General features: G+C 39.0%; 1 protein-coding gene across 3 annotated transcripts in view; it reads left to right on the forward strand.

The window, feature by feature from the left end:
- Positions 1–2,517: 2,517 nt before the first annotated feature.
- Positions 2,518–12,121, forward strand: part of ATF2 (activating transcription factor 2) — a 77,647-nt gene continuing 68,043 nt past the window's right edge. Inside the window, exon 1 of one of the 3 annotated variants that reach the window (XM_043894246.1) lies at positions 2,518–2,687. The gene's annotated coding sequence lies outside the window, so the exon portion shown is untranslated. The remainder of the gene's footprint in view (positions 2,688–12,121) is intronic. The other 2 variants (XM_043894245.1, XM_043894244.1) reach the window with 2 other exon arrangements.

Genomic DNA, 12,121 nt, shown 5'->3' on the forward strand with positions numbered 1-12,121 from the left:
TAGTGATGTGTCCTAAGGCCCACTTGACTTCACACTCCAGGATGTCTGGGTCTAGGTGACTGATCAAACACACCATTGTGGCTATCCAGGTCATTAAGATTTTGTTTTAGTTCTTCTGTGTATTCCTGATACCTCTTCTTAATATCTTCTGCTTCTGCTAGGTCCGTTACCATTTATGTCCTTTATTGTGCCCATCTTTGCATGAAATGTTCCCTCGGTATTTCTGATTTTCTTGAAGAGATTTCTAGTCTTTCCCATTCTATTGTTGTCCTCTATTTCTTTGCATTGTTCCCTTAGGAATGCTTTATTATCTCCCTTTGCTATTCTTTGGAACTCTCCATTCAGGTGGGTATATCTTTTTTTCCTTTGTCTTTCACTTCTTTCTTTTCTCAACTATTTGCAAGGCTTCCTCAGACAATCATTTTGCCTTTTTGCACTTCTTTTTCTTGGGGATGGTTTTGATCACTGCCTCCTGTACAACGTTACGAACCTCCATGCATAGTTCTTCAGGTACTCTATCAGATCTAATCCCTGAGCTCCTGAGGTTTTAATAATCAATGTTACACTACATTAACAGTACTACAGTGTTACTAACATATAGGGATGGTACTTTCATTTTAACTTGAGACATAAACTGTGTCAATAATTTGTCTTCTTTCAGGTCTCTTGAGTAATGAAATTAGTTTTAAAAGAGGGGTTTGTTGACTCACATACAGGCATACAGGCCGGAAACCTGCTAAATGCCAGATACCGTTACTGAACTGCAGGTTCTTTAACTGTCAAATACATGTCCCACAATCTTCCAACAGTTTCTGTTTCACTTGAGTTTGGAGATGTTGGAGAGTACAGTTTACGCTCATGAAAGTGAAAGTGTTAGTTGCTCAGTTGTGTCTGATTCTTTGGGACCCCATGAACTAAAGCTCACCAGGCTCCTCTGGTCCATGAGATTCTCCAAGCAAGAATATTAAAGTGGGTTGCCATTCTCTTCTCCAGGGGATCTTCCCAACCCAGGGATTGAAACCATGTCTCTTATGTCTCCTGCATTAGCAGGCAAAGTTTTTATTGTCGAGCAAATATGTTCATATGTAAACTCAATTCATAATTTTGCTACAGACTATAAATCATCACTTAATAAATGGAAAAGAAGGCACTGGAAAAAATGTGCTTTTAAGAAACTAATGCAGATTTTTGCAGGGGTCCCTATCATACTTTTCAACGTGCCAGTGTGTATTTATTGAACAACCAATATCCCTACAGTTAACATTTGAAACATTTAAGTTGTAAAAAGAATCACAGATTTCCACTTCTGTTTGTAAGAGTGTATCTGTGTCAACTGCGGTGCAATAAATATCTTTTGTCCTTCATATTAATCAAATGACCCCCCCCCCCCCACACACACACACTTTTTAAACAGGTACCTTCAAAGTTTGAGACATATTTTCTTGGTATTGCATCGACCTGTGAAGTAGCAGGATAGTAACATGGAACGAGCGCTATTTCTATGCCATATTAGTGTCCTTTGGTTTTCTCTAAAGTGTTAACACGGAGTTGTTGATGTTTTAAATATTTGAAATTATCTCTACTAAAATTGATGTATTTTTGTCTATAACTACTTAGTAAGGGAAAATTGATAAAATAGGATACACCATAATATGGAAGCTTTTCTCTTATAAACAAGTCCCTGTTACTATTTTAAGTTAGGGAGATATAGTGTAAAGCACTGTTATTTCCTTTTGGTAAGTTACTTTGAACATAATTATATGCTAAAATCACGTACAGGGCGCGCTAAGAGCCGGAGGAATCAGTTTCAGCTACAGCTTAGTAAAATTCGAAAAAATGCCATTCACAGTAAAGGCTTTCTCGTTTATTTTCAGAACTGACATCTTGCTTTCCCATTTCAGACGTGTTGGGGGCTCGAGAGTTAATTTCCAGCAGACTCCACTTCTTCTAAACCGAAGCTCTCCGTCTCAGGGTTCAGTTGTAGCCGGAAGGTGGGTTACGGTGAACGCCTCCCTACGCTTTACTCCCCTTTCTACCTAGGACCGGGAAGTGACAGAAACGGAAATACCAGGTTTCCAGAGCTGGGCTCAGAGGACTCCTGCTTTCTCTCCCGCCGCTCGCAGCCTTCCCAGAGTTCACCTTTCCTTCCTGCTCACTATCAACCTCACGCGACCTCAACATCCACCTGCTCCGGCGCCCCACACCCGCGCCCGCCTCCCAGCCGTCTGCCAGTCACAGCCTTCAGTTGCTCGCGGGTTACAGAGACACAGCTCTTTTGACACTCTGGTCCCGCCCCCTCCATAACTGCTTCCCGCCCTTCGAGTTCTTTATCCAATAATCAGCACCCGAGTATCCCTTGGTTCCCGCCCCGCTTTCCCTGCCCTCCTGAAGTCCCACCCGCTTCCTTAAGCCTGACGGAACCACCTGACCCGGAGGCGCTCCGTCTGAAGGAAGGCTAGAAGGGGCGTGTGCGTGTAGGGGAGGGGCGCGAGAAGAAAGGAGGGATGCCGGGAGTGGGGCGGAGAGAAGGGTTGTCAGTCCGATCTCGCGAGAGAGGACGGAAGCCTGTGGGAGCCCGTGGCCTTTAAAGTGTGGTTCAGCCCTTTCCTCTAGGGGTAGTTTGTAAACACCGCGGAGCTTGGGTCTTCCCAACGACCGAAAAGAGCATGAACTAGTGAGCTGGAAAGGTGAGTAGTGATGAGGAGAGGGCCGCAGGACTGGAGACTGTAGGGATACGGAGAAAGAAGGCACTAACATGGCGACGTCGCTCACCATAGTCCCCACCCCCCGCTTCCCATCACCTCCGGCTCTCCTGCCTGTGTGCCTAGCCCTCGGGGCGGCTGCGGCTGTGGCTGTGCTGCCGCCTCTGCGGCCCGCGCGGCGTCGGCTTCAGGAGCCGGACTGGCCAGGCCGGACCGTTAGGTAACTGGCATTTGTTGTTCCGGCCCCTCCCCGCTCGCGCGCTTTCCTAACGTGGAGGAAAAAGGAATAACGGCTTCTCTTAGACCCCTCCCCCGATGTACCTTCCCCGTCTCTGGTCAGTTCAGAGGTCCCAGGGGCACATGTCGAAGTCGCAGGGGGCGCAGGGAAACCCCGCTTCAGTTCTGGAATGGAACAGGAAGAGGGCCGGCTCCGGTCTCTGCACTCAGTGGCTGGGCACTGTATATGATGGTGGCGTGGGGAGGAACTGGACGCGCGGTTGGAAATAGGGTCAGGGTCTCTGGCTGCGGTGGAAGCTGACGGAACAAATGGAATGGAGAACCTGGGAGTTGGAAGTCTTGGCCTTTTCTGTCCTTTCTGCCCCTTCACTCTCCCGCCACCCCCCACTTTTTCCCGATGGGGCGGGGCTGAGGTGCGGGTGCAGATTGATTCTAGTATTTTCCCCATTTTTTTTTTTTTTTTTAAATTTTAAAAAACCTTCCTGGGTAGACTGCAGAGAATCTGTAGGGGTATAACCTTTGCTTTTTTTTTTTTTTTTAATTGATGCCCTGGGGACCAGTACCGAGAGTATGTGTATGTGGGTTTGGGTTCTGTGTTCAGTGGTTAAACTGACGCTAGAAGGAGGGAGAGAGTGAAAGAGATGGGGACTATTTTTGTGCCCTTAGATCGTATAAAGTTATCTTTGCCTTTTGCTTAATGAAGAGTTTTAAAACTGGCCAGGCCAAGAGCAAAACTACTGTGAATATGATGGAGTAAAAGGGATTACTCCTGATGTACTTTAGGCTATTGACTAGTACCTGTTATTATGTGAAAGTAACAATTTCTAAGGAATTTTAAAACTTGGAGACAGTAACAGTAGATACACTTAATGTATAGATTTGAAATCAGAACAAAAACTGTTCCACTGAGCACATTTTTTGTCCTATCTGAAGAAATTTATAACCACTGTCAGTAGTCTTTCTAGTCATTATCTTAAAGCCTATATCTTTGGTCTTTTGTACCAAAACTATGAAGGTGAGAAGCTTCTTAGAAAGTCATCCCTATGTGGTTAAGTGCCCTGAAAGACAAATATAATAGCAATTATATTTTGTAATTGATTACACTGACTTGAAGAGTCTACTAAGAACACTGTTCTCAAAGCGGCAGGGACATCATTGTAAAGTATGTTAAAAAAATAGAGATGCTTTTCTTCAGATCAAACAGAATTAAGGCCATCGATAATTGAATCCTAATCTTTGTAAAATAATCTGTAAGAATAGTCCAGAATTACAGTGCTGTGTATGCTGCTTCCCCAAGACATGTTTAATCTTATTCTGAGAGGATGTTGCCACCATTAGGTTTTTAACTAAAATATAATATTGTGGTAATTTAGAACATAAGTGCTTGTTTTTTAATTGTCAGTAAGGACAGAGCTTTCAGGTGCTTTTGTGCATATGTTTTTAAGGTACATAATACCTTCTGCAGATTTGATTATTTTCTAGAAGTTCTTTTTAAAACATCTTATTAGAATGTTTATTTCATATTTGGGGCACTATATTATCTATTAGATATGTAATCCAGAAATTCCTGCATTTACTTTACTTGCAATATGTGTTTCATATTTTAAAACTAAGATTAAGAGTAGAAATTATTGTGTCAGCTCTTTAATAAATTGGAGTGTTTGTATTTAGGATTTAGAAGCTGTATGAATTTCGTATTTAAAAGCAATGTACTCTGCCTCAAATTTCTACTACCTATAATTAGCATTAACTTTCAATTAATCATCTACATTTTTTCTACTTAAATTTTTGTTTTTTGGAAAAGTTGGGGTTTAATGATTTGTATGTTCTCTGCTGGTAAATTGTTGTTAGATCATGTTAGATCAAGTAAACTGTCCCACTGTACGTGCTGTTTCCACTCATTTTTTTTTTACAAGCTCTTCCTTCCATTATGAAATAAGACTATAAACTGGTACTTCTTTCTCTTTAATAGTCTTACTGTAATGTCCTCCGACAAGGTAAAGTAGTTGAAGTCTCCCTATTTAAAACCAGATTTTCACCAGTCTTTCACTGAAAACCCAGTGAGTAGCAATAATTTATTTTTTAAAATAAAAACATAAAATGTTTTTCTAGTCTCTAATTAAAATGTACTGTAAATAAAACAAATTAGCAGTTATAGTCAGTAGTTTAACTCACTATGTTTCTGTGTTTATCTTATTCGCACACCTATTAAGACTAAGAACGTACATAAAATTCCTCATGTTCTCTTAATGTAACTTAATGAGGTAGTAGTAATAGTATTCACCTGTTCATATCTAGGGCCCAATCCCACAAAACATCTTATTTCTGTTTCTTAAAGTTAAAAAGTTAGTGTGAGGTATAGTTTCAAAGAAATTTAAGGAAGTTTGTGGATCTTTAAGGCCAACAATAATTGGAATTATTTTACATATATATTGTAATTGTAAATACATAAATATTACTTTCACTTAATTCTTTTTAACAAGCTTGAAACTGATACATTCCTTTACATTTTTATGTTTAGTGATGCTTTTTTTCCCTCTTCTTGTCATTTTGGTAATTGTAGTAATTAAAAACATTTTTTGCAACAAGAAAGGATGTGAATAAATGCTTCGGGGGCTAGGCCTGTTCACCCGTGTCTGCAGTCTGTGTCTTAACAAAGATGGTGATTCTCAGTCATTTTTTCTGTCACAATATCCAAGGAATAGAAAGCACTCCCAACAGCTGTTGTTGTTTAGTTGCTAAATTGTGTCCAACTCATTGTGACCCCATGGACTGCCAGGCTCCTCTGTCCTTGGGATTTCCTAGGCAGGAATACTGGAGTGGGTTACCGTTTGCTTTTCCAGGGGATCTTCCCAATACAGGGATCAAACTTGTCTCTCCTGCTTGGCAGGCTGATTCTTTACCACTGAGCCACCGGAGAAGCCCAGTCCCAACAGTAATAGTAGCTTATTATTGGAGAGATTCTCAAGAAGATTAGTAGAGAAAGACAGGTGGGAATGATTGTAATTGGCAAAAGCCAGTTGGTAAATCACCAGGTGTATTTTGGTATTATATGGCTACCTTAATAATATAATACCTTAATAAAATACCTTAAGTTTATAAATATGTTCCCTAAACATTCTTTAGTTTGCCTCATGGAACCTAAATCTTTGACATTCCAGTTTTATAACTTAGTTTTTTTCTAATTGTATTGTTTAGGTTAGTGAGTTTCCGTTTATTTGTTGGAAACATGCTAGAATAGTGTTACCAGAAATCACTGAAATGATAAAATTATGATGCTGTGATTTCTGTGCAATCCAGTTATCATTTTCTTCTGCTTCACCAATCCCACCTTAAACATTTCAGTGAGAACTTTCATTTCTTCCTCTCCTTAGTGGAAGAGATGATTTAATTTAAAGACCATATTTCTGATATTTGTGCTTTTGATTTCTTTACTAATTATTTACTATAAGTACAACATCATTTCTCAATCACATTGTTGAGAGTCACTGATATCTTTTATCTTTGTAAGATAGATTTTAATGATTGTGAAGTATGGATATTGGAATGAGGGTTACTTCTGAGATAATATCTCTTTCATTTACTTGAATTTTGACATACTTTGTATGGTGTGGGAGGGGGTAAGCTTACTAGTGTTGTTATGGGAATTTTACATAATCTATGTTATTTGTACCCTCTTCAAAATGAAAAATTATTATTGATGTACCCCTGAGTGGTGATCATGAATTATTTTAATTCTTGCTGAGCTCTGAATTTCTATTTAATCTTTTTATTCTTACAGAGATAAGTTTTTAGTGAGGAAAAGCAGTGATCAAGAAGCGCATTTTACACATCTGCCTTGAGCAAAAACAATGCTGGAGATGTTATTTCACATAACTGATATGATTACCAAGTCTAAAATAATGTTATTGGTAAAAACTTGGATTAGCACTGTTCATATTCATAACCATTAATCTGTAAGTTCTTTGTGTTTATATATTTCTAATCTTGTTCTATTATAACTTTAAACTTTAAAATAAGAACTTGTTTACCTTGCATCACTTAAGAAGTAGAGGTCTGGCAATAATCAAGACTCACTTGAGAAATGAAGTTTGACTTAAAAATTGGACTACTGTTATTTTTATTAAAGAACATTTTGAAACATTGGGCTAATTTCACTGTTCACATACAGTCATCCCTCAGTATCTGTGGAAGTTTGGTTCCAGGATCCCCTGTGGATACCAAAATTTACTGATACTCGAGTCCCATATATAAAATGGCATTGTATTTGCATATAACCTAAGTACATCCTCCCATGTTCTTTAAATCATCTCTACATTACTTATGATACCTAATACAGTGTAAATGCTGTGTAAATGGTTGCCAGCTGGAGGCAAACACAACATTTGCTTTTTAGAACTTTCTGGAATTTCTTCCCCCCAATTTTTTTTTTTGCCACACTGCTTGGCATATCGGAATTTCCCTGACTAGAGATTGAACCTGTGCCCCCTGCATTGGAAACACAGAGCCTTAACCATTGGACCACCAAGGAAGTCCTGTTCCCGCAAATATTTTTGATCCAAGGTTGGTTGACTCCATAGGGCCATCTGCACTCATAATGTACTTTCATGAATACAATATTGAGACGTCTGTGATGCTCTTCATGTATCTCATCAACTTCGAGGAATTTCATCAAAACTCTGGTATACTCTTGGGAGTGGTGATATGTGTGAAGAACATCTGTCATGTGTGCTGTGCATTTGTACGTGGAATTTTCCAGGCAAGAATACTGGAGTGGGCTGCCGTTTACTACTCCAAGGAATCTTTCTGACTCGGATCGAACCTGTGTCTGTTGCATCTTCTGCTTTGGCAGACAGATTCTTTACCACTGTGCCTCTTGGGAAGTCCCGTGTCTGCTGGGAGTGGGCAACAATTAAAAACTACTGCTTTCATCCTTAAAGCTGAGCTTACATTTTTCTCACTTCCTTACACTGATGAACTAAACATGTACCAGATAACTTGAGGGGATAACATCAAATTCATGGGTTAAAGATTAATAAAAAAAACTTCTGTCTAAAAGTTTAACTAATTCTCACCTTCAGGCTTTAAAAATAAAGGAGGTAGTAAGATTAGGATTATTAGGAAAATGTGCATTTAAAGTCAAAATAAAACACAGTAAAACTTATAATAAACTGAATAGATATTGTATGAGTGCTATGCTCTGTACTTAATGTATTTTACTTATACAGTAATTTCATTTTTTTTTTTACAATCCTGAAACTAGTATATTTTTTTTACTGGAGAGGATAGTAGTGAAATCATACCATTTAAATTTTTCCTAGCTTAGAAACTCAAAGAATCTTAAACGTTGAAAGGGGAATGAAGTCCTTCTAGCTTACAGCTACAGGTTTTCCGCTGCTTAGATTTAAGTCTATTATGACTATACTGCTCTTCCCAGTGTGAGCTCTAGGATCATTTCTTGGCATTTTGTTTGTTTGTTTTTGGTTCTTACCAAGATATGAGAAGGAAATTAGAGCACAGAGAAAGCTCTAAATCTGTGCAGTTCCTTGGTCTGCAAGCCTGTCCTCCTGAGTACCTTAGGATTTTTGCTTTATTAATTTTCTATTCCTCATCAGCAATAACCACATACTTTGCATTATAGAACAAACGAAATTTATCTCTCAACTTTTGTCAGAAGTCCACCTGGGCCCTCTTTTTAGGGCCTTACAAAGTCTAAATCAGTATGTTGACAGAGCTGCAATTTTTTTTTTTTTTTTGGAGGCTCTGAGGAAGAATCCACTTTCCAGTTCATTTGGATTGTTGACTGCATATAGTTACAGGACTGCCGTTCTCTTTCCTTGTTGACTGTCAGTTGGAGCTGATCTTCACTCGTAGAAGCTAAAATGCTTTCAGTATTGCTGCCTCCAGTAATGGCAAGTAAAGTCTATCTCTTGCTTATCTCTGACTTCTGCTACTGTCAGAATCTCTCTGACAGAGAAAGTTCTCTACTCTCACTGGGTCATATGATCAGATTGGCCCATTTGGATAGCCCAGGATAACCTTCCTGTTTTAGAGTCTGTGACCATTTTTACATCTGCAAAGTCCATTTTGCTCTGTAACATAACCTATTCATAGATTCCAGGATTTGGGGTGGGGACATCTTTGGGCGGCCATTCTGCCTAGTGTACTCATACATACACTCCTGAAAATAAATTTGATGAACTGTGTACTCTAGCACATTTCTAAGTTGATTCCTAAAGTTTTTCTTTGTAAGTTTAGTTTTAGTTGGCTTAAAACTCATCATTCAGAAAATGAAGATCTTGGCATCCAGTCCCATCACTTCATGGCAAATAGATGGGGAAAAAGTGGAAACGGTGTCAGATTTCATTTACTTGGGCTCCAAAATCACTGCGGACAGCGACTGCAGCCATGAAATTGAAAGAAAAGTTTTGACAAACCTAGACAGTGTATTAAAAAGGAGAGACATCATTTTGCTGACAAAGATCTGTATAGTCAAAGCTATGGTTTTCCAGTAGTCATGTAGGGATGTGAGAGTTGGACCATAAAGAAGGCTGAACGCCAAAGAATTGATACTTTCAAACTGTGGTGTTGGAGAAGACTCTTGAGAGTCCCTTGGACAACACGGAGATCAAACCAGTCAATCTTAAAGGAAATCAACCCTGAATATTCGTTGGAAGGACTGATGCCGAAGCTCCAGTACTTTGGCCACCTGATGTGAAGAGACAGCCCATTGGAAAAGACCCTGATGCTGGAAAAGATTGAGGGCAAGAAGAGAAGGGGGCAACAAAGGATGAGATGTTTGGATGGCATCACTGACTCAATGGACATGAGTTTGAGCAAACTCCAGGAGATAGTGAAGGACGGGGAAGCCTGGCATGCTGCAGTCCATGGGGTTACAAAGAGTCGGACACAACTTAGTGACTGAACAACAATAAGTTGAGTTGAAAAAAGAATGATTTCTGACTTTTCAAGATATTGACACCATTCTAAGTACAGTTGATTTTTTAAGAACACAGGTTTGAACTACATGGGTTGACTTAATGTGGATTTTTTTCAGTAGTATATACAACATTACTGCATCACCTGCCAGTAGTTGAATCTGTGGGAGCAGAACTGGGAAAGTGGAGGATCCACAGATACAGAGGACATCTTTTAAGTTACACTCAGGTTTGGGACTGTATGGAAGATTGGTGCCCTGAGTTGTTTGAGCATCAACTGTGATCCTTAGTGATTCGATCTGTCATTGGTTTAAAAGACAAACGACTTAATTCACCTTTAACAATTGAGCATTTTTATTGTTCCTTTTTCTTACTGAACTTATAATTAAGAATAATTTTTTTTGAATCCAGGGTATTTTAATGCTTTAAACTATTTTGATCACATCACCTTATCCTACTTCTTTGCAGCAAATATAAATTGAACTTTACAGAGTTTCCTATTGATTTCCTCTTTGCTTTGTTCTCATGAAGCTCACTCTCAGGACAATGCATTTTTCCACAGCATTTTGAGAATAGAAGAGGCAATCATTAAATGAAAGGGTTTTTGTTCCTGTCATCACACTGTTCAATACATCTGAATTCAAAACATTCCTCAACACAAGGCACAACATCATTCTTAAAAAGCCATGCTTCGCTTTAACAGCACTATTTATAAGGGTGCCTTGATTAATGGAGGCTTTAAGACACTCTTATATTAAATCAGCCCGTTGTTTTGTTCCATGGAGATTTTTACAATCCAGGGCAATGCATTGTAGTAATATTTGGTATGGCTAAGAGCTATGGGTTTCTTTTCAAATAAGGAATTATGAGCACTTAAGGAAAGCAGGCAGATGATTATTAGGAAAGCAAACAAAGGGAAGTTGAAGATACAGAAATTGATTTTCTTAAAACATGTTTTACTTATCAGTCCCTTGAAAAGTCTTAGTGTATCTGCAGTAATACAAACACCTGTCTGAACGTTGCTCCCTTGAAAATCTGTTCCCCCACCTACCTAACTCTTCTGCTCCCACAAGGCCAGAAGCTAGCTTCTCTCCCAGAATCCATCTTAAGTAGAATTAATTCCTTTCTCACACTAATGTCTACCTTTTTGGGCCCTGTTCTTTGCCCAATTTCTCTTTCCTGAATACTTGCCATTAGTAGTGTTTGTTCCGTTTAGCAGACAGAGATCCTACCCCTTACCTACAAGTTGATTTTGTCCAAGTATAAGACATACATTCACAGTAGCTGGGGTAGGGTAGTAGTGGTAAAGGAGAGAGTCCTTACATTTGTGCCCTTCAAGTTACAAACAAATAAACCTTTATTTTTAATGTTTTTCAAAGTCTAGATAATTGGCTTAACCTTGCATGCATTAAACATGAGCTCTGTTTGTCAGGTTCAGCTGGCTGGCTTAATGTTGCTTTTGCTTGAAGTAAAGATCAGAAGGCCATCTTGCTGCTTTCTAGATATAAGTTCCTCGTCTTTTGTAAGCAGCTGCTGAACTAAATGCAAATATTCAATAGGAAAATCTGAAGCCATACTTAAGCATTTCCATGAAAGAAATAATTTGCAGAAATTGATCTGTCCCTGGAAGATGTGAACCTTTGAGCTATCCCACAGAGCCATTTGTCCTTTGAATTGCTGCTCCATTCACTGTCCCCATTTTACATTTGTCTAGCAGAATACCCTCTTCTGGTCCCTTTTCCTTTAAGGAAGAGTCTGTATATAAAACAGAATTTTGTTGCCAGCTTTGAAATAAGAGTCATTATCACTTTTGGTATTTGCATCAGAACTTTTAAACATATTAAGGCCTTTTCAGCCAACTTTATTCAAGGTAAAGTGCAAGTTCTTTTCAACAGTTTGTGCAATAAGGAAATGGAGGTCCAAATTCACACTTGACTCTCAGGTATGGGAGCTCAGCACTCAAATAACAGTAGAGAAAAGTTGACTTTCCCTTTAACTTTGTTCCTGGGATCACTGCCTTTTCCTAATATAGTTAGTAACTGAGCTTTCTGGCAAGTTCTTACCCAGTCTCATCTTAGGCACTCCATTGCTTACCTAATCGGTCCTGTGTAATCATTTTTATGGAAAGTTTATGGAAAACCTAGTGAGATTATCCTTCCAAACCTAAACTTTTTAGGTTGTTTCTTTACTCTGGTCTTCAGATACAGATTGGTCTTGCATATTTAGAGAAGTCCTTATTAACAT

Source organism: Cervus elaphus, chromosome 33, assembly GCF_910594005.1.
Source record: "Cervus elaphus chromosome 33, mCerEla1.1, whole genome shotgun sequence".
Taxonomy (NCBI): domain Eukaryota; kingdom Metazoa; phylum Chordata; class Mammalia; order Artiodactyla; family Cervidae; genus Cervus; species Cervus elaphus.